This window comes from Cnephaeus nilssonii (genome assembly GCF_951640355.1).
Source record: "Cnephaeus nilssonii genome assembly, chromosome: 2".
Lineage (NCBI taxonomy): Eukaryota > Metazoa > Chordata > Mammalia > Chiroptera > Vespertilionidae > Cnephaeus > Cnephaeus nilssonii.
Window position 1 is genome coordinate 43,780,268 of NC_137073.1, and position 24,232 is coordinate 43,804,499.

Consider the following 24,232-nt stretch of genomic DNA (forward strand, 5'->3'; position numbering starts at 1 on the left):
ATTGATAATGTTCTGGGATTTTGGAATACACTGAAAAATATACTTGCAATGTAAAGAAATGTATACTTTTTAATATATCGTTTTGTATTTAAAGTTTTAGCATGTGTATGTGCTTTTAAAAATCACAATATACATTGTTAGGGAAACAAAGGTACTATAGAAATAGGACAGAAATGCTCTAAGATTTAGGAAGGGGTATCAAGAGCATAGATCACCATCTCTTTGATGTTGGCCTAGGTTTATGGTGAATATACTCCTACAAACAATTATATTTCAAATATTGGATCCTGCAGATAAAAAAATCAACATCAACGTAGTGATTTAATGTCACCAGTAATGATGCTCTCTCTCCAGTCCCTCATAAACAGGGCCATATCATGTTATATTTCTCACAGGCAGATGCTTCTCATGGGTGCCTAACTGCTCAGACAACTGTAATCACTCATCACCTTATCCTTCATGTCTGGCGGACCTTTCTAAAGTGAAAATTTCCTTGGCTTAAAACTCTTCAGGGACCTTCCCCAGTGTCTAGACACATCCTAAACTCCTATACAAGTCTATGAATTTCCCCATAACAAATTCTCCTTCCTACCTCAGTAAAGAACACCTGAAAGTTAACTGGGCACATGGCCATCCTCCCCCCAAAGTCTACATTATCTAGTCTCCGGTGTACCTAGTAGATGTGATATACAATGTAGGCCGAGACAATGGAAGGTATGTATTGGGTACAACTTCTAGGAAGTATCCTTAAGGGAGGGGTTTCCTGACTTTCCAATAGCATGACTCAGTTTTACCTATTCTTGAATTTTATAAAAATGGAATCATATCCAAGATGCACTCTTGTACCTAGCTCCTTTGGCTGAATATGAGGATATAGGGTATTTCCACATTGTTAGATTTGCAGTTTTATTTTAAATAACATTTAAAAATATGTTTTTATTGATTTGAGAGAGAAGCACTAGTGTGATAAAGAAGCATTGATCGGCTGCCTCCTGCATGTCCCCTACTGGGGATCAAGCCCACAATCTGGACATACGTCCGGATGGGAATCGAACCAGCAATCTTTTGATGCATGGGTCTACACTTAAACAAATGAGCCATAATGGCCAGGGCTTAAATAAAATTTTTTAAAAAACATTTTTAGATTTAGTGAATTTTTATAAAAATAGTAAAGAGAATTACTATATATCCCACATTCAGTTTTACCTATTATTAGAATATTAAATTAGTATTGCACATTTGTCATGATTAATGAACCAATATTAATATATTATTGTTCACTAAAGCTTATATTTTCCTGAAATTTCCAGAGTCAATTTCCCTAATGTCTCTTTTCTGTTGCAGGGTCCCATCTAAGACACCACATTACATGTAAGCATCGTGTCTCCTTAGGCTGTCTTGGTTGTTAGACTTGCCCTGTTTTTTTTTTTTTGTGTATATATATATATATATATATATATATATATATATATATATAATATATATAATTATATATATATATATAATTTTATTTTATTTTATTTTATTTTATTTTATTTTATTTTATTTTATTTTATTTTTTACTTTGACAGTTCTGAGGATTACTAGTCAGGTATTTTGTGGAATGTCACTTAACTGGGATTTGTCTGATATTTTCCTCATGGTTAGACTGAGGAGATGTGTTTTGGGGAAAAAAGACCGCAGAGGTAAAGTGCCATTGTTACCATATCACATACAGGGGATTCACTATCAATATGACTATCACTGTTGATCTTAAGCTGCATAACTTGGCTTCATGTAGCATTTGTCAGGTTTCTCCACTGTAAAATTATCCTTCCCCCCTCTTTTGTACCCTACTCTTTGAAATAAAATAATATGTAGTAGTAAATAACAAGTTATGCTACTCAAAGTACAGCATCTTAAGTACTCTACTACCTAGAAACCTACCCAAAAGGACATTTTCCACAGGTCCAATATATGATCTCCATGTAGAAACCCAGAAGAATCGTCGTCTTTTTCTCACTACAACATGCTACTTCTTCAACCCACATTCCCTGACAACAGAGCAAAACAACATGCAATGCCTGCTTCTGATACCTACAATTCTGTTGTTAGTTTCTCGTGGTCTTCCTATTGCTAATTCATTCTTCTTTTACTTATGTTTTAATGTCATCTCAATTCTCATTTGTAAGTATTTATTCAATTCCATTAATCTTTCCTTCAGCAAAAAAAAGGATTTATGTCTTGTTTTCATAATAGGCTATAAACAGAGCCAAGTAATCTGCAATTTTAAAGAGAACAGAAAAGGTACCGGTGTTGGAGACGTTGAAAATATCCAGCATGCTACAGAGATGATGAGACATGCAAATGTTGGCCGGGCATAGTCATAAGAGAGCCACAGGGATAAATACTTGGTTTTAGTCAACAGCCAGCTTTAGATGAATAGGGGGTGGTTGAGATGAATCTTTACTATAAATGAAAGTTATATAAGAAGGCTTTCTATCAAAGGTCTCATTTCAAGTTATTTAAATTCCTCTATGGTTTATGAACTCACAATATAAACCAACTGAAGTATATAAACCAGCAACATCATTTTACTACATGAAATACCTCCAATGACAATGTTCTATCTGAGAAATACAGAAACTAAAGTGCCTTTCCAAATGCCAGGTCAAATGAAGAATATGACTATGCATCATAAAAAATGAGGTAGGCCTAGTTCTCAGCTCAAAAGTTTATGAAATATTTTGACACAAGAGGTAACAGTAAATGAAAATATGTAATTCAATTTTCTGTTGACTCAGGTGTAAATGCAATGGCTACCTCTTAAATGTTCTGGAAAACACTGCACTCCTTGTATGCATTAACCTGCCCCAGCTATCTACCCAATATATCTTTAATCCCATCAGGCACTTTATTACAAATGTGGACAAAATTAAACATCATTCATTACAATATGTTTGACATTTTCCAAACTTCTTGTTCTTAACATACTTAGGTATTTCCTTTTGACTTTTTCCCTCATCAGCTCTGCTATAAATATCAGCACTTTCCAAGGGATTGATATTCCATATATTGGAGTCAAATAAAAACAATAGCCAACATTTATTGAATGCTTACTCTGTATCTGGACTTGAACTAAGTACATTATTTCAATGAGTCCTAATTAGGAGGAAGTTATTATCATTCCTATTCCCCAAAATAGAAATTGAAGATGAGAGAAGTTAGATAATTGGCTTGAGTACTCACGTAGCTAATAATAGAATGCCAATTTTGAAGCCCAGGTCTCTGAGTTCTAACCAAGGATTTCTAGGGCCTCAGCTAAAATGATTTAGCTCCAAGGCTACCGCCCCACCCACCACCACTTCATACAGGTTTGCTGAAGCCCTATCTGAAAAAAGAGGTAGGGCTCTTCTGAGCTTACAGTGAGGGGTAACTGGTCCACTCTACACTTTGGGGACATAGTCTGTAATATTCATCAAGTTCTCAATAAAAATATTTAAAATAAATTTTAATGTTAAAAAAGATTAGTCACTAAAGGTATACTTTATAACTCACTTTACTAAATATTTATAGTATTTTGACCAAAACAAAGAATCTTTTTTAACCATGTTTCCATTTTCCAACACCATTAAGTCTAAATGACTTGTGTTCACAATAAAATCACATAGAGAAGAGAAACTCTGGACCAGCTGGAGACTGGGCAGACTCTCTTCAAATGCCTTGAATTTACTACTAATAAGCTAAAGAAGCCAAAAGAAAAAGTTTCATATATAATGTATGGATCCTAATTGGTTTTAAAATGATAATTTAAGTTTTATTTTGTTTTTACATATATATATATATATATATATATATATATATATATATATATATATATATATATATATATTTCTTATTGTGTTCAACCACTTTATTACCAACAAACTTATATTTGAATTCCAATTCAGTTTTAAAATGAAGGGACATAGCTCTATTTTAATAGTATGTTTATTTTTTAAATTAATTTAACTCTAGTTATAATAACTCAAGAAGCAAGTTACAGTATTTATTCATGTCACAAATATTTACTAATGACCCACTAGAGGCTGGAAAGACTATGCTAGGTCTTGAGAAATCAACAATGAAAGCCTAGTTACTGACCTCAATATTTTAGAGAAACATATGTGAAAGCAAGAGTCACAAAGCAATATGCTACAGAGATGAAGGTAAAATGCAGTGGGAACACATAGAAAGGGAAAGGTTTAGTGTGCCTAGAGGTGAGATGTGGGAGGGTGACAAAGAACATATGACACTTCACTGAGCCAGATGATGACTAGTCAGTTTCTTGGAGTTCCTGTCAGAGGGTCACAATCTAGACAGAGGAACCAGTGTTTAGGGACAGAGAGTCATGTTAGAGCTCAGCATGTCTGTGAAGTAGCCACAATTCAATGTGGTTGCAGAATTACATGTAAAGATGCACAGTGTGGGAAATGAGTCTAGACAGGTAGATAATTAAGGGTTTGTAGGTAACCCAAGGGAGCTTATAATTTTTTCTATAGATTGATGATTTTAAAGATGCATTCTGTTCTGCTCTGGAGATACACTAAAGTACCTTAGGTCACTTAGTGAGGAATACTGGGAAGAGCCTCTGAGATCAGGGCTTTCTTATGACCCATCCCATTCATTGAACTTCACATCTAATCAACTCCATGTAATTGAGATATTACATAAAATATAACTGAAAGAATATTCTGTTGACAAAAAAACTCACACATGTTTAAAAAACAGTGTTATAGGAAATAGGCCACTGTTGAAGAATTTTTAACAGGGAAATGACAGGTTCAGATTTGCAGATCAAAAGGATAATTTGGTGGCTGATGGGGCTGAGACTGAATAGCAAGGATGCTGTTCCAACTGTCCAGGTGAGAAATGACAACAACCTGAAGGGACTAAAGAACAAAGGAAGGGATAAAGAGTAGAGAGGTTTTGGAAGGTAGAACAAGCAGGAACTGGTGACTGATTAGATGTGAAAGGTGAGGCGGAAAGAAAGGATAAGGAAGGCATTAGCATTTCTGGTTGGAGTACAGGACAATATAAGGGAAACCTAAAGAGGGATGGAGTTGAAGGATGGAGCCACGAACAGTAGAGAACAGATGTATTCATCATTTAACATACTGGGTCTGAGGTTCTGGGACAACCAGATAAATATAATCAATATAAAAAGGATGTCAGCCTTGAGCTCAGGATTGAAAATGCCTACGGATTCAAGTTAATGCTCTCCTTGGTTGAGTGATGGAGAGTGAAGCTGCATATGGATGATTTGTCCCTGGCACATTTTTCAGAGACAACAAGGACATTTACTTATATTTGCTGTTTTCATTTGAAGGAATGAAAGTCAACAAGAACAGAAGAAAAACCCAGGTGTTCCTACATAGTCAAGAGCAGATGGATGGATGTCGATAAGCCTGGATGGTGTTCAACTTCCTCTCTATTGTCATCGATGGTGTTCTCCTGTAGGAACACTGCTTGAAGATTATTCCGCATTTCAGGTGGGATAAAGGGCAGTGTGAAACTATGAAAATATTCCCTGAAAATAGGGTTCTCTTTTATCGTAGAAAGTCTGGAGAAATTGTTAAAGAAAAGGACAAGGGAAAACATTTTCTTCCCTTCCCCAGGCATTTTTTAGAAACTATATAGTACTCACATATTTCTGTTGTCACTTATCTAACTGCATTATAACTATGGCTTTTGTTTGTTGCAGTCATTAATCGGTTAGCTCCATCAGACCAGGGATTGTAAGCCTTGGGTACAATGGCTGAGTCTCCAGCTGATACACACAGTTCTCAGTAAACATTTGATGGTTGAATGAAGTGAGGAGGATATATAAATATTTCTGCATGTAGAGAAGACAGGTCAGAATGTACTCAGCATCAGCATAATTTTCCACTAAGTGGAAATTTGGTTTAGTGCTTCACCCTCACCATTTGTCTTTGTTTACTTATTTGATACTACCTCTTTCCTCCTTCCCTATCTCTACCTCTACTCTGTTCCTCTGGTTGACAGGGCATTGGTCTTACAATGGCCTCTTTTTTTTTTTTTTTAGGCAATGGATATTTATCTCACTTACTGCCTCTAGCTTCTGCAGGAAGTCAGCCAAGCAACTGACAGCCAATTCATAGACTGCCAATTTCCAGAATGGCAAAGTGAAAACTGCCCAACCTATAAGCAAGCCCAACCTTCAGGTTAAAGCCCAACAGTGGTAGTGCTAGTGAGACTCAGAGGGCCAGAGGAGAAGACTTGGGCTTTGTTCTTCTTTGTCTTGGTTGCTTTGTTTTGAGAGTAGTGAGGTCATTTGACAGTACTATATGACTTTTCAATAAGGATGAAAGGGTTGGCCAAATGTTGTCCTCTGAAGAAAATAGCAATAAAATTCATGTTCTACATTTGGCTCACATCCTTGTGCTCCATTCACAGACACATGCAACCATTCTAAATGTAATTCCAGGTCTCTCTCCATGTGTACATAGTTAGATAGTGCATAAATGAAGCACAGTCTTTTCTAATATTCTACTGTCTTCTAAACTGCTGTTGGTGAATTACCAAGCTATTATGCAGCTCTAGAATAACTGCCTTCACAAAACCTTTATGTGTGCCTGTGTTGCGTTTCTCTTTCCATATGGTATCAAATATGTTTGCATTAATGCCATCAATGCAAAAATCCTTGCAATATTTATATGTCACTGATTTGAAGTCAGTAAAGTTGATTTTAAATGACAGTAAGGCTATTTTAAGGTGAAGAAGTAAGGGAATCAGAAAAGCCAGTATCATTTTGGGTCTTTGGATTTTGAACATATAGAAAGCAATTCTATAGAATTTTTCACTGAGCTTAATCTGTCAAACTACAGAAGAAAACAGAATGTAATATATACACTGATATATTACAAAAGGAAGCAAAATGTTCTTCCTATTCATTAAAACGTTATTTTCATTTTTATAATCTTATTTGTTTCTAAAATTTGAGTTAAAAAGCAGTAACAACTAACAGACTAAAATAATATTAAAATGATAAAAATAGATTAACTGCATCAAAAATAATAATTAAATATCTCATATCCTATATAATAAAAGGGTGATATGCAAATTGACCATAATGGTGGAACGACCAGAACGACAGCTCAACCAGTCACTATGGGGTGCACTGACCACCTCTCGGTCCCTTTGCCCAGTCGGCAAGCTCCCATCACCCGATGGCAAACGGGGAACTGGGGGTGGGTGGCAGGGGACATGGGCTGCGCCAGGCCAAGGCCCCCACCCTGCCAGTCGCCCCACACACAGAGGGTGACTGGCGGCAGGGGCAGGGCCGGCGAGCGGGTGGGAATGGCCGAACTCTTTGTCCCTCCCCCCGGCTGGCAGGCTCCATCGCCCCATGGCGAATAGGAAACTGGGGGTGGGTGGCAGTGGGGGCGGGGCCAGCTGCAGGCAGCCAGGGAAGATGGCCCTGATTGCAGGCCAGGCCTAGGGACCATATCCGTGCATGGATTTCGTGCGCTGGGCCTCTAGTTTGTCAATAGATAAATATTATGTGTCAAATGGCTAAGCACAAAACAATAAGTCACTTGCTGATGATAAATGTCATTCATTTGCTTGTTCTGAGTTTGTGTAAGACACAGATGCTGAGTTATGTCACTAGATACGGAAGTTTGAAATAAAATCTGTTGCTTTTCCCTAACAAAAATGATTTCAGAATTCCTTAAAGTTAGATGCATAGAAAAAATCTTGGCTTCAAGTCTATGAAACATGTGTCTCAATTTCTCTAAAATAACATATTTCATTGGGATTGGAGTATTTGTCACTAATTTGTCACTTTTTATTTTGGGGTCAGGATTTATAAACAGAATAATAAAAATGTTTGCCCCTTTTCTTCCTAACCAGATAAATAGAGAACTATGTAGACATATAGAAGTAGAGATATTTAAAGGTAATTAGCACATAATAGGCTGTATGTGTGTGTTGCTGTGTGTATATGTGTATGTGCGAAGTAAGACAGTGTAGAAAAGCATTTCACAGCTAAACTGTGAAACCAGACAGCAGACAACCTGGTTGTAAATCTCAGCTTCATTATCTCCTACCTACATAACTTTGAGAAGAACCAGGACCTTTCAGAGTGCCTTTCCTTGAATAGGATTATCACAGAATTTCATAGACTTGTTAGAATTCAATGAATAAATAAATGGAAAATCTCAGAAATGTGCCTAGTTTACAGTGTTATTAAATTATAGATGACAATGATTGAAATTCTTCTAGCCTATAAATTATCCTTAAATATTATCAAATTAACTGCTTAGCTTTTACATATAGTTGTTTTAAAATGTCACAATATTATAACTTCATGACTGATCTTGGTGAAATAACATGTCTTTGGTACCATTTCTATATGTATTTTTTAAAGGTTAGTATGATGCCTGCCAACACTGAAGGAGGAATTCAAGAACTAATGAAACTACCTAAAATCACTAAGAAGGAGGATGGCATATTATTACAGTATTAATATTTCTTTACCTTTATGTGTTACTCTGCATGCATTTTAAGAGCAAACCCACAACAGTACTGTCAAATCAGAGTTCTCTGTAAGAGAGGTCTTTTTTAAAAGTGTGTGGGAGAGAGTGAACTGAAAGCAGAAAAATAGAAAAACATAAAGATAGGGGAAGTGGATTCATCTATTAAGAAAAATATTATGAGAAAAGCAATACTTAAATGGTAAATTACTTCTCTTCCAATCTCTTTCTTTTCAAGCTCAGTAGAAAATGAGTACTTAAGGTCTATATTATGTATGTGCATATATAATCAAGACTCTTGGTATGCTCTAGAATCAACTTTAAAATATCAGCTCTTATTTCACTGTGGTGATCTATAAAGATGAGGTTGCCTCTATTTTGAGTCCAGTAAATTCCTCCTGAAGTTTAATGTTTTAAATAAATCTTTACTATCAGCTTATTCTATTGTCACTGGCTTCTTTATGATAAGAGTCAACTCCTAACATTAAAAATCAGTTTATCTGTTGGTAAGTCCTCAATGTTTATAGAAAATATAGCTAAGCAACTAAGTAATATGGGACACTTCTGTTTCTGAATAGAAAACCTGAGGCTTCTCTAAAATGTATTTTTAGATTTAATAAAACAGGAAAGGGACTGTCCAGGTACTAGAAACAGAAATGTAAGCCCATGAGATGGTGCGAAGGCAAACTTTGTGCTGGGGAGGAAGGTGATTGTTTGGGATTTGACACTCCCGTGGACCATAGACAATGAGGTAGTAGCACCTGCATCCATCAGAATCCTGGAAGAGCTGTAAGCTCTGTGAAGGGGTAGGTAAGAAGTGTATATATTATAAGACACAGGCGCTTTTCTGTACTATGGATGCAGGAAACATAAAATTCTTTCCCCCAGTAACTTTTTAAAAACTTTGCCTGAGTTTGGAATTGAAATTTATAGAACCTGAAAATTGTGGCACCCCCAGGAATAGAAATCATAAAGGCCTGTCTAGCAATGAGCTAGTGATAGTACCTGGCAGAAGTAGAGGCAAGTTTGGTCTTAAGAGATTTTAAAGATTTAGATGACCTTATAATTAAAAAGTGACAAAATATATAAGGAAATAAGCTACTATGATTGAGACTTAGCATGAAGAATAAACAATACAAATAAAAACCCAAGCACTTAAGATAATAAAAATAGATTAAACTGTGACATAAGTATTTTTAAAGTGCCTAATGGCATACATAAAAAAATAGAGCAAGATAATGTGTATAAGTGCAAATAAACTTATAAGCAGGTTAAACATCAGATTAGACGAAGTTAAAGAGGAAAACAGTGAACTAGAAAACAGATGAGAAAATAGAACAGAGTAATATAAAGATTTTGAAATATTAAAAAGTGGTTAAGATATATAAATTATAGAATAAGAAGGAACAACATTTAATAAAAGCTCTCAGTGGAAAGGGTCAGAGAAAGAGAATGAAATTAAGGAAAATGGCAATAGGTTAGTAAAAGAAAGAATGGCTAAGAATTTGTCGAAATTGATGGAAAAACATGAATCCTCTTATAAAAGGGAAAAAATAAGATGTGAGAGTGATTTTTAAAAATCCACATTCAAGGTCATCATAATGAAATGGCCAATGACCAAAGCATATAGAAGACCTTGAAAGCAAACAGAGAGGAAAGACAGATTAAATGCGAAAGAATGAAAGTTAGGCTGACAGCTGATTTCCGACTTCTCAATTGCTACAGTAGAAACCAGAAGTCAATGGGTTAATGTTATTAAAAGGATAAGTGGATGTAACTGTTTGCCTTAAATACTATGCCCAGTAAATCATTATCTAAAATAAAGGATAAATGTTTTTCAAAGAAAAATCAAAGAGACGTCTACTGCCTGTTTGTAGCCAAATAAATAAAGGATGTACTTTAGGAATATGTAAACTGAGTCAGAAAGGAGTGTGAAGCAATGGTGAGCAAATAAGTTGGGAAGTATAGCAGTAAATCTAAATATGCACTGCTAGTATGATACAATAAGTATAACAGTGACTACTTTAGGCATATAAACCAAGACAAGTCTAAAATATTGAACAATAAGGTAGTGAGCAGAATTAAAACATTCTAAGATCCTCTTATTGATCGAGAGACATCCAGAAATACTTTTATGCATGTTAAATTAGCATTTTAGATATATGCACTTGTAGCAATCAAGCATGCATGTTAAAAATTGAATGTAGTCTCCATAAAAAACAAAACAAACCAAAAGCCTGTATTTCAAACAAGTTGAGGGAACTCAACAATGAAAATCAGAGGTTCCTGACTTTAAGATGCTTACTGTTGGATGGGAAAGACAGAGATGAAATTTCATACAACAAAAGATAAAATCTGCTTTATCCTAGAGAAATCTAATCTCTCTTGCCCACATTTTAAATCCTTTCCCCTTTACAGCCTAGGGGGAGAAAGAGTTCCAATAAACTTACATGTTTCCTAGACTTTAAAAAGTGCAGTGGTGGGCTCTGCCAAAAACACATAACAGAAACAGAATCCATTATGCAACATATGTGTGGAGAGCTCTAACAAGTGTCTGCAAACTGGCCAATACATGTGCTTTACATTAAGTCTACCCCACTCAGTCTCACTTATATCCAAAAAAATGACTGTCTTAGAAACAAAATAAATGTAACCAGAAAAATGTTTACATAGTTCCCATGCACACTGCTTTCTGAAAAAAGATACCCAACTTTGTTCCCTTGCTGTCAGCGCATCCGTTTCTGAATGGGAAAAAAACCATGAAGTGAAAACAGGACGACTGCACATAAAAAAACACTTCCAGGCTTGATGCTCAGCCTTCCAGGGAACAATCCATCTTCACGAGTAAAGAACATAAACTCACAAGATAACAGGAAAGTTGAAGAAATGATTATAGGATCCATGTTGCTGTTAAAAGAAGAAATATACACAGCTGAACCAGGACAACAGAAAGGAAATATATGTAATTTAGCAATGTAACTGTACTAAGAATAGGTCATGAGATATTGTTTCAAACAAAACAAACAGAAAAACACGCAAATGGTTCTTTTATTTCTTTAAGAAAAGGTACTAAAAAAGGGAGGGAATGGATCTGTGAGCTTTTGACAAATCTGGCTTTAACAGTAAGTTGTTGAGTTCGTAAGAAATGGACTGGGGTCTAAGGCTTTTAGGCATCAGGAAATGTGCCATTCAGAATATTCCCAGAGAAGAATAACTTGGAGGTACATCAGAGCCAATTCCCTTTTTTGTGAAAGCAGTAGTGTATCTCTCTTCTTTTGATGTATGGCAAGCCAGCAAACAGTTAAATAGCCTATTATACTTCCCTAATTTTTTTTTTTTTACAAACCTGGAAGTCTAGAAATGAAAAATGATGCATTCAGGAACATTATTTTTAAATAGGTATGGTGTATATGGAATCATACTTTTCTCCATCTGTCCAATGTAAGAGGCTTGTTAATGCACAACAAAGACTACTACAGTGCATCGGTACCAAGTCACATTTTAAACACATACTGCATGCAGTTCCAACTTAGTACATGATGTTAAGAGAATCTTATGATAGTAACAAAACTGCTTATGAACCAAGCTATATCTATCAAGCCTCTACAGACTTAAACAGTCAGCACTTATTAATTATCTATTATTTCAACGAGTAGAGAGTATTAGATTGGTTTATGGGTTATGTATGACTAGTATTCAGGAAAACTGAGTAGTAAGCTCACTTCAGCCACTTAAAAATTACATGATTTGGCTTAATCTTTGTATGCCTCTATTACCTAATCTGTAAAATGGGGAAAGTGATAAATGAATTCCCTACATATCATCCAAAGTAGAAATAAGGGAAAATTAAAGGACAGAACATAATGAAGTTGGGTTATTGATTATAAAGGGGTATATTAATTACATATCCAGGGTACATGTAGTGAGTTTTACTGCACTTTGCAGATATTCTTCTATATATAAATCTAATACCATGATACAAATTCCATTTAAACATCTTCATCTAGAGACAAACTTTAAATGAAGTACAGAAAATAAATGTATTTCCAAAGTCAGATGCTCAGCTTACCATATCAAAGTGAAATTATATCAGTACAAAATTTTAAATAAATAAAACTGCCTATTTAATTGCCAATTTATTTTTTATGCTAGGTATAAATGTATCTTTTTATCTTTTTTAAAAAATATTTATTATTTACTTATTTATATATTTTATTGGTTTTTTTACAGAGAGAAAGAGAGAGGGATAGAGAGTTAGAAACATGGATGAGAGAGAAACATTGATCAGCTGCCTCCTGCACACACCCCCACTGGGGATGTGCCTGCAACCAAGGTATGTGCCCTTGACCGGAATCAAACCCAGGACCTTTTGGTCTGCGGGCCGACGCTCTATTCACCGAGCCAAACCAGTTAGGGCCACTTTTTATCTGTTATTCCAATTATGAAGAGAGGGCAGAAAAATATAAAATTTAATATGGATTATACGTTTTTGAATTTGATTTTTAGCTTGCTTTATTTTTATCACTAAACGATGGTCCAGGATACTAAATCTCTGGGCCATGATCCAGTCTGTTTGCTTTTTAACAGATTTATTGAGGTAAAATTTGCATATGATGAAATTTGCCCATTTAAGTGCACAATTCTGTTTAAGTAAATGATTTTAGTAAATTTACAGATTTGTGCAACTGTTGCCAAAATCCAGGTTTGGGACATTTCCATCACCACAAAAAAAAAAAAAAAAAAACTAAAACCTTTCATGCTCATTTGCAGTCAATCCCTATTACAACCCCTAGTTCCAGGTCACCAATAATCTACTTTTTTTGATCTGTATATTTGCTTTTATTGAACATTTCATATAAGTGGAATCATACACCATGTGGTCTTTTTTATGTGTGTTTTTTTACTTAGCATAATATGTTTGAGGTTCATGCATGTTATAGCATGTGTCAGTAGTTGGTTACTTGTTATTGCTGAATAATATTCTATTACATAGAAATTTCACATTTTGTTTATCTAAATATTATCTGATGGACATTTGGATTGTTTCTATTTTCTGACTATTATGAAAGATGCTGTTTTGGACCAATTATAATTACAATCCAGTTATATGGGTGTATACTGCATTATAGATTATAATGTCTAGAGTAGCATTATGCATACATATATGTATATGTATGACTATGTGTATATGTATATGTATGTCTTCAGTGCTTAGTTAGACTTGGGGAAATTGGCACTGAGATACCAAGCCATAAATTTAGACTTTCCAGGTGCTCCATTATTATTATTCTGAAGTCTCCTGGTGAAGAGAGGTAGGAAGTAGAATTGTTAAGAGCACAGATGCTAGAGCTGGGTTCCTTGGGTTTGTAAACCAGTTTACCAGTAACCAGAACCAATTCTAAGTTAGACAAGTCACAAATTTCCTTGGTTTTCTTCACTATAGATTGGGGGTAATGACAATCCTTTATATACTTTCAGTGAGGGTTAGATGATATTAACTATTATAATAGTACACCAAATCACTGTAGAAATAATTTTTAAGAGATTAGTGGTGCTGTTAAAATAGAGAGGTTAGAAGATTTCTGAGTCTATTTTCCCACTAAGAGATGTATCGCTTATTCTTGCTTAATACAATACACAATCAAGCAGAAACACCAGATGGCTTTATATGGGGGGCAGAAATACCGATTTTCTTGTCTGGTCATTTATCCCACAGTCACTGGCTGAGGAAGAATCTTTACTAACCCTTTCTTTCAAGACAGAACACCACTGCATCCAGAGACAATAGTAGAATTAGGTTTCTGTCAACCAATGAACACTCATTCTTTTTGCTATTACATCCTCTGAACCTGAGACTAGCCACATAGCAGGAGAAAAGTAATAGCAAATAAAGAGAAAAGGCAATGACATAGCTTCTCCAGCTCAATTTACTTATTTAACAAATAGACATTGTATATTATATGCCAGGAATAGTTCTTATCCAAAAGTAACAACTCATTTAATCTTCATGACAATCCTATCAAGTAGTATTTATTTATTACCTCCAATTTCAGATGAGATAACTGGGGCACAGATAGGTTGAGTAATTTGGCCAGTGTCACACAGCTAGTAAGTACAGAGCAGATTTCCAAACCAGGCAACCTAGCTCCAGTGTTTAGTTTGCACCTCTATGCTTTGCAACCTCTTTTACTAGAAGAAACATCTGACAGAAGTAGGAAATTATTCCCAGGCAAGAAAAGTAGAAGCATGATCAGTTTGTTCTGCACACAGAGTAATTTTCTTTAATTGTACTACTTGATTAACTTTAAGCCACAAGAATAAGCTTCTTTCAAAGATGAGCGAAATGAGGAAGGTGAAATTATACCCTACTTTCAGTTTCATCTTAAATGTCCTCATCCAATTTCTATAAATTTAACACTAAACAAGCCCAGGATTTTCAAGTTTATGATAAGATTCTTCATATGTCCTAATCTGACCATAAGAAAGGATCCCTAACCTGAACATAAGAACATTGTCTTTCTTAACAATCATTGCTTCACTACCTGTGAACTGAGAAAATAGATCCTCTGTGGAAAACAAAAATCCCAATTGTGAAAAGTATTGCACAATTTATGTAGTTCTACATTAATGTTTTAAAGGCTCTGAAAAGTCCTGATGTATAGGCATCTGACTAAAATTTTTTAATGTAGTTTTTCTCAAAATATTAAACAATGTTTCTGTTGAAGAAGAAGCAGAATAAGAATTGGCTTTTCCCCTATATAACAACTATTTACCTGTATTGGAAAACACTGCTCTAGAGGTCTAACTAATCCATAACAAATTAATGCAGTTATCTCTTAATCTTCTGATGAAACCTTCTTTTAATGCAATTTCTGAGGCCTGTCATGGGAAAGAGGACAGTTAATAAGGTATAATCACATGGGTAAGTGTAAAGATAATATTAAAGTAATATTCACTAACATTACTAGGCATTTATCATGCTCTAGACATTAAGAGTTCTACATGGATTATTTCATTCAATGCTCAAAATAACCCCTAAAGGCAAGTATTTATTATTAATTGTCATTTTGCAAAAGAAGAGTAATGTGCACAGGGTATACACTTAATAAGAGGTTTAAAGCTGGGCTTCAAATTCAGACATTCTAAATCCAGAATCCATATTCCAATAATCACAGCACTGCCCAGCATGTGCCAGCAATCATCTCATGCACACATGCAGAATCCCCAGGAATAAACTAGGAAGTAGATAATTATTAAAACTACCAAGAAAAATCTAGGAATGGTAGATATGATCTATTCACCATAGTTTGTTTATGTGAACTCTTGATACTTTTGCGATTATAAAACTTCTCCACTAATATATGTCTGTTTTTCTCTTTACTAAGAAGTGTGATGATTGGAACTTTTTTCTTCTTCTCTATCCTAAAATAACTCCAGTGACAGCACATTTTCAAATGGTGGTATATTCTGTAAACAGCTGAAAATAATAAAATATATCTGCAGTCAAAGCACTATTTCATATTATCCTTCATTTTTCCATGGAAGAATTATTCATACATTGATCCCTAACCCCAAGATATAAAATGTGTTGTGTTTGTAAGTGAACAGTGCACATTTTTGTATTGTTTTCTCCCTGCTGCAAACTTTTCAAAGTGTTAGCATTAAGGCTCTGCAAATCAAATTCTATTTTGACATATAGCCTTTTAAAGAGCAAAAAAGGAAACAAGGCAAAAAAAAGCACTAGATTTAAAGCCTGCAAACAGTTGCTAACATATGGAATTTTGACTTCTAAAAAATGTACACTTTTCATGCTCTGTTCTCACAAAACAATACCAAAGCAATGAGTAAGACCTTTCTTCAGATATCTGTAGCTTCTTTATCCTTTGGTAACCTCCTTAGAGTATCTGAAGATGGAAAAAGAAGGACAAATTGATCTGTAGAGTCTTTTGCCTTCACTCTATACATACTGTGCTGTTACTTTTCTAGATGTTGAGGGCTTGGTAATGAAAAGGAGAGATGAGGCCCATACCCTTAAGGAACTTCTATTTGACATGGAGGAAACACAATCAAGAAGGGAGAAAACAAAAACTTAAACAAGGTATCACCAAGTGGCAAGTGCCCTGAAGAAAACTACAGATAAGTCCCTGAGAGACAGTGGTCCGTCAAGAGATGAAGTGTGTGAGTGGGAGTGAAAGAGACACATGCGGACAACTAAATCTCAGGCTAGGTGTGAGCAAAAGCACTTCTGAAAAGGTAGATATGAACCGAGACTTAATAATAGAAGGATCCAGCCCTGTGCATACTAAGTGCAAAGGCCCAGAAGCAGAGTGTGAATCAGGGGCCCAAGACTGATAGGAGATAAGTTCTGGGGTTAGAAGAGTTTACAGCGATTGATCAGAAGGTAGCTAGCCAAGGTAAGGAGACTGAAGGAGCTCTAGGGGCAATGAGGAGTCATAAAAGTTTTCCATGTGTGATGATGCTGGTCCTTTTATATTTCAAAAAATCCTGTTTTTGCTGCTCTGAGTGAAATGGACTACAGGGGGGCAAGGGAGGAAGCAGCATCTATTCAGGAATTTGTGTAAGCGCAGTCTAATGAAATGATGAGGATAGCTAAAGCAGGTGCAGTCAAGTCAGCAAAAAAAAAAAAAGGATTCAGGATACCTTCTGGAGGCAGGTTTGACAAAAATTTTTGAAGGATTGAACATGAGGGATGAGTAAAAGGGAGGAAGCAAGAATGATACCAAGAGTTGGCCCAGGAAACTGGTTAGATGATGGAGTGACATTGAAGAAACTAAATGAGAAAGAGAGTTGTGGGCCTGGGTATATATTCTTAATTTTGACATAATTAGTTTGAGATGCTTATTACACATCCAATGGGGACAATGACTGGGTTCAGGGAGAGATACATTTGGAAAGCTATGAAACTAGATAAGATCAGCACGAATGGGGGATGGGGTGGAGAAAGTGGAGAGGCTGAGTGGGTAAGGGAATGAGGCAGGAATGGGGAGAAAAGAAGAGAGAGAGAGAGAGAGAGAGAGAGAGAGAGAGAGAGAGAGAGAGAGAGAGAGAGTATGTGGGCCCTGCAACATTTATAGGTTGAGAAATCAAGAGGATTAAGCAAAAAACACTAAGGAGTGGTGGCCAGTGAGGTAGAGGGAAAATGTAAATTTAGCTGTTCTATGCACCTTGACAGATAACATTCTCACAATAACCAAAATGCAGTGCTCTCTGGCATTTTTCATCTACATCATTACTAGTATAGTCTGTTCATTGACTTATACCATAAAACTACTTGCTAGCTGATTGAGGTTGGATGTAAATAATAATTCTCCAAAACAATTTGTACAACGTTTTGACTGAACAACAAAATCGAGAAAGACCATCTCATAAGCACACCTTCCTGCAGGTTATTAACCACTGCACACATCTGTGTAGAATTGCAACATAACCAGCCGTGAAGCTGATCTTCCTGTTTCACCATTGCAACCGCTGGCCTTGCTGTCGCTATGCTCCATAAGTCTTCCCTGTTATCATATCCGACGTTATGCTTTATGACAAATACATCTGAGATAAATTTCAGTCACTGTTTTATTATGGAATTATATAATCTTGCAAAGTTCTGATATATATTTCTCATATTTTCATGTTATTTCACTAACTAAAACAGCAGACTTTGCCATGGCTTTCCAACTTGTACATTCCTTCTTCAAAATTCGATGACTATTAATCAACACATTTCAGTTTCTGAGCCACATTAATTTTAGCTTCTCTCTATGTCACTATTCATCCTGATTTCATAAACTGAATTTATTATTTTGCATCCTGTGTGATTTACCTCCAACTAACTAGTCTTGTTTATTTTCTTCATCTTCTATTAGATGCTGAACATATTAGGGGCAGAGCTGTGTCTTACTAATCTTTACATTCCTTATTTCTAGCAGAGTGCCAGTACAAAGTGCATGGTCAACAGGTGTTGAGTGAATGAATGAAGTAATCTACTAGACTGGTTCAAATTGTCCTTTTTCAGTTTGACAAAATGATAAAGACATCAAAGGACTGCTTTATTATATTCTAAATTGGACACTTAGGAGAAATGTTCCTGTTGCTAAGATTCTTAAGTCCCCCAAATGTTCTTATCTCCTTTTCATTTCAATTTGTAATTTTCATCATTATGCGAGTATAATAACAAACCATTCTGAATGAAAACTGCTATTCAATTGCCCTATGAATTTTTTCTGTCCTTAGGAACTAGCGATACGGTTAAACTCAATAGTAAAATTAAATGTTAGATTTTTCTCTTTTGCTCCATGTGGCAAAAACTTCTTATATTTTAACAAAATTTATAGTTCCTATAATAACTGTAAAAAGACATTGAAAATCTAATACTATTTTTACTTGTTAACTTAATTACTATTTAAACAGTGAATTCACCTTTTTAAATCAACCAAACTCAGTTGAAACATTTAAATATTAGACCTAAATTTTTTTCTAGAAAAATTATAAATGAGTTTGAGAGTTTCAGTCACTGTCTGATGAGTAGACCAGAAATCTGAAGGGTGCAGAATACTTCACTGGAGGGAAGACCCTGTCTGTTTGTAGACTATCAAGATTTTTTCCAGGGGAAATACTGAGACTACAGTGCTCTGCTTTTTCTATAAAAGTCATATCAAACAGAATACATGGAAACTAGGTCCTGAATTCTCTGGAATTAAGTCAGCTAAAGGTCTTAGGAACTCAGATCGAATAGGTGACTTGCAAAATAATATCAAGCAAATTAATATTAGAGCTAGAATTTGAATCTGAGAAATCTTAGTTTCTGGTCTTACATGATCTTCACCACATAATTTATATTGGATACATCATAGCTTCATGGTCAAGTCACACAATATAAAAAGAAAGGAAATTTAGAAAATAATTCTATGTATTTCTTCATGGGCCTTGTCTATCAATATAAATATTTTTTAACCTCTTGATGCTGACTTAGTCAACAACTTATCCTTACTTTCCTCTCAGTATTTTTCTCCATTTACATAATGCTCTAGCTTCTATTTTACTTACCGTTAAAGTAGAATTTTATTAAGAATCATGGATGGAACTGGAGAGCATTATGCTAAGCAAAATGAGCCACTCGGAGAAAGATAAATATCACATGATCTCACTCATATGTGGGATATAATGATCAACATAATTTGATGAATAAGAATAGATCCAGAGACAAATGGCAGGGGAGCGGGGGTTAGAGAGCAACCAAAGGACTTGTATGCATGCATATTAGCATAACCAATGGACACAGACACTGGGACAGTGGGGGCTTGCCCGGGTGGGAATGGCTGGGGGGGTGAGGGACAGGGGTCAAGCGGGGAAAAAAGGAGACAAATGTAAAACTTTAGACAATAAGTAAGTAAATAAATAAATAAATAGAAGATAAATGTAGCTAAATTCCAAATAACATTCCCTTCTTGTGTTACAATTAGGTCGTATTAAAATGAAGACTTAATTCATAGCTCCTAACAAACTATTAAAATTGCTACAATCCCTTAACTGGAAATAGTTTACTAATTACATTATTGAATTCACTGTATGCTAATATTGAAAGTTTATTCAACAGGTTCTCAACTGCAAAGAATAATACCATTTAGCGGAATTCATTTTAAACAGAATATTCCCAAATGCAGGACATAAGGATACAACTGATTAAAGAAAAATAGCACTTGTAAACATGTCACTATATCCCAATATTTGACATTATCCAAACATAATTTTTTAGGTATAATAAATTCACTCTTCAGATTAAATAGTTGACTTATCATGGTATTGTCCAGATTTTATCTAGATGTGGAAAATGTAGTATCCATGTTTAAAACAAATAATTTCTAGAGTCTTATATCTATAGAAGCATTGAAATTAAATTACAGCTCCAGAAGCATGAGGGCTTAATGAGAAACAAAGCTACATTCTTTCCTATATGGAAAAATACTGGGACCAGTGAACCCTTATTGGCAGCCTTTCATGGTGGGAAATAGAAAATTGCAACAAAAGAACACTGTTGACCTTGACTGTACATGTTTTCACTTCACTAGGAATTCCCAGCTGTTAAAGGTGATGATCCTTCTTATGGTCACATATGTTGTAGCCAAGACTATCCTGAATTATGAATGAGTTCTATGTACCACAAAGCAGTATTTAAGAAAAATTGATCATTAACTCAATATTTAACTTTAAACAAACATTTTATGTATTTTTATCGTTTTTAATGGCCAAATTTATTAGTTTCTTATAGTCAATATAAATAAAGATAAATTATCAAAATGTAAACTAATTTTATTCATAGAAAACATATATATTCATGAATTAATTGATACTGGCACCTTGGAAGTCAAATCCTACCGTTTGAAAAAACACCATATATGTTTCTTAAAATATTTTTTGAGTCTTAGAAACAAAGAAAACATTGCTGAATTTCATGAGGTTATTATACATATTTTCCTCTATGAAAAAGACAGATTGAAAATATGACAAGTTATATGGTGATCACAATTTATATAGTGTGATTATTAATCATGTTATTCGTGGTCATTATTTAATAACTTTAATACTCAAAGAGATCTAATTGTTAATAGAAAATTGTGTATGTATTTTGAATAACAAATGATATACTGGACTTCCATGTTTCTTAGAAATGCTGGTGTGTGATGTCCACATTCCTGCAAACATCACGTTAAGATGGGGCTGACCTTCTTGGCATTTCCTGGTGTCCTGCTGGCACTGTCTGCCTGTGGCACTGTGTCCCTGTTTCATCATGTGGGGAGGTGGGAGTAGGTTATGGAGCTTCTGTTAAAAAAATTAGAGAACTTTTAAAAATGCTATATTTACTTTAGACTTTCCAAAACACACTGAAATAAACAGGTACAGGAGCTTATGAATGGGGGTGGAACATTAGTCAGTATGACGGAATAGGCTAGGCTGATGGAGATGTACACACGAATAGGAGTTAATATATGAACCACGTACGTGGGGACATGCATGTTAAGAACTGCATACTGTGAGTGAAAACTTAACAACTGTGGTACAGATCAGTCAATCAACCAAGTCTTCAAGAATTTCACTGAGAACCTGTTCTTTCTGAGAAAAGAATGCTAAAGCAACTCACTGGAAACTTTCCTGACATTAACACTTACTCATTAATCAATACTGTTTCAGTATTGCTGCCCAGTGATCATTAACAGACAAAGGAGCACACCAGCTTTAGGGACAATAGTCCGGAAGGGAAGAGCAGTCAACCATGTCACAAAAACAGATAGAAACACCCTCAGTAAAGTGGAGGTGTAGAATAGCCTCTTGAAATGAGAGAGGTATCTTCAAATCAATAAAGGGATGCCTGGCCTGAGGGAACCTAAGCTTATTGTATGAGGTGCTAATGGGCTGAGCCAACCTCAGAAAAACATACCCTAGGTCTTGTGAAGCAAAGACTAGCCTATCTGAGTGGCAGAACTGGTTACAGCAGCGCCTACGTGATCTCTTGGTAGTAATACTGCCAGGACTCTAAGTACCAGAGGGCAGTGAGTCCAGAGCCTCTGACTTGGGAGGTTGAAGCACAGAGCCCAAGGTCCTTGCGGTGGCTGCATCCAATTCGGAGATGCTAGATGGTTGCTCCCCAAATGTGTAATCCCTCGCTCTTGCCTTAAGCCTTTGGTGACATATTCCCCAAACTCTGCAGTGACTGAGGTTTGTTTAAACTAGGTATGAATAAAAAGACAGGAGCTTAAGTCATTTAGTTTGCACAACCATTCGCTCACGGTTGTATCCCTTGGCTTTGTCAGTACTAAGAACACCCAGATGAGTGAGAAAGACGCCTTCCTCAAGGAGCTCCAAAAGAGCCAGCCTGGGCAGGGGCTGAGGAAGGGTGCAATTCCCTCGGCTCCCGTTGCTTCCCATGCTGCTACTGATTTTCTTCATCAACAATAACCTTGACTATTTAGTAGAGGAAAAGCAAAATTGTACATATAAATAAGCTCAAGGTGTTTAATTTCATTATGCATCCAGTCATAATGAATGCTCATTCATCAACTACTCACTGAGCACCAATTACATGCCAGGAGCTCTTCTAGTTTTGGGGAATAAAACACCACGAATCCCTGCCCACGCTTTTATTACAGACATGTGCATTATGGGAAGCATTTTCATTAATAATGAATTGTAAAGTCTGAATGCAAAACCATGATTTTAAAAATGTTCCAAATGAATAGCATTATGCAGGCACTATTTAATTGTTATTAAGTATTAAAAATTTTATGGTTCAAACACTTAACAAAGTGAACAGTCAAAAAATAAGGTGAGTAATCAAATTACCCAACCACATTTCACATTAAATACTCTTAGCGATACTGGCAAAAATCTGAGATTCATAAAGTTATACTGTTAGAATGGAAAAGCAAAAGAATGGTAAAAATTATGTTATCTATATTAATACTTCTGGTGAAATATACACACCTCTGGTCTTTCCTCCCCACAAAAAAATATTTGCCCAAAAAGCCATTAAAAAAGAGCCGTAAGGATTTAAGAAAGAGAATATAGATTTTTCTGTTAACATTACTATATTATTCTTCATGCCAAGACACTGAGAAAGGAGCAGGAGTGCTGGCTTTGTGACACACGACAAGGTATTTACTGCCCTATTGCCTCTCTTTCCTCATCTCTGAAAGGGAGGTAAAAAAAAATCATACTAACTTCATAGGGCTAAAGTGAGAATGAAATGAGCTAATACATGGGAAAGATTTAACCCTCTTTAAAGCACTTAAGTGTTTGCTCTCATTCCTGTTATTAAATTGAAGAGCAGTGCAGTAACAATGCATGTCAAAACCTTCCCTGGTAGAGATTCTCACCAGACCCACAATAAAGAATTCTGAACCCGGCGCCCATACATTGTCCTCCATCTCAGTGTCACACAGTCTCCAGGCAGCACAGCGGCAGGCCACACTGCTCTGGTTGGTGGCCATACTTCCCTCCTCACAGCGAAGTGAAAATGCCAGATTCTAGGTGTGCTGCCAGAACCCCCCAGCTTCGTAATTGCCGCCACTTTTTTTTTTTTCTTTTTCCATTTGACAGTATAGATTCTGTTCTGCTGTTTGGCAGAGATTGCCTGGCTTTGCACAGTGGAAAAAGCTATTACCAAGCCACTCCAGCCAAAACTTGTGATCTTATTCAGCAACAGGACTTTTCTGCCAAGGACAAGCTGAACAACTCCTTCCTTCATTCCCCTCGTGTGCATCACACACAGTCTCAGGCGAGGCTAAACCCAAAGTGGAAAGGGTTTGAAAATTACCTGGGAAATGTTTGAAGTAAATCATTAACCCGGGTTTCAAGTATCCCGAGTATTCCTGCCCATTTCAGAAGGAAAATGTCTAAACTTGATACTTGGGAGCAGCCATGGGGAAAAGACAGAAGATGACCTGAATCTCGTAGAGGAGAGAGTACCAAACCTGAACTCTTGACAAACGCACATTCACATTTTGGCCTTTGCAGAATTTAATCAATGCCCACAATCTGTTTTGATAATCCTGCCCTGATCATTTGCTTGTCCTGACAACTATGAGTTGAAAAAAAAAAAAAAAAAAAAAACCGCCCCTGATATAAGCACAGATTTTGAATAGGTTTTTCAGGAATCCTGGGTTTTACCCTGAGCTTGCTACATTATCATGTCTCCCTTGTGATCAGCA

At 35.8% G+C, this 24,232-nt stretch overlaps 1 protein-coding gene across 4 annotated transcripts in view; it reads right to left on the bottom strand.

Annotated features, from left to right (window-relative positions):
- The window catches only part of PRR16 (proline rich 16), a 232,040-nt gene that overhangs the window by 103,778 nt on the left and 104,030 nt on the right, over positions 1-24,232 (bottom strand). Inside the window, exon 1 of one of the 4 annotated variants that reach the window (XR_013814540.1) lies at positions 21,251-21,302. The exons of the other annotated variants lie outside the window; for them this stretch is intronic. The gene's annotated coding sequence lies outside the window, so the exon portion shown is untranslated. Of the gene's footprint in view, positions 1-21,250; positions 21,303-24,232 lie in introns of those variants that run through there. 4 annotated transcript variants of the gene reach the window in all.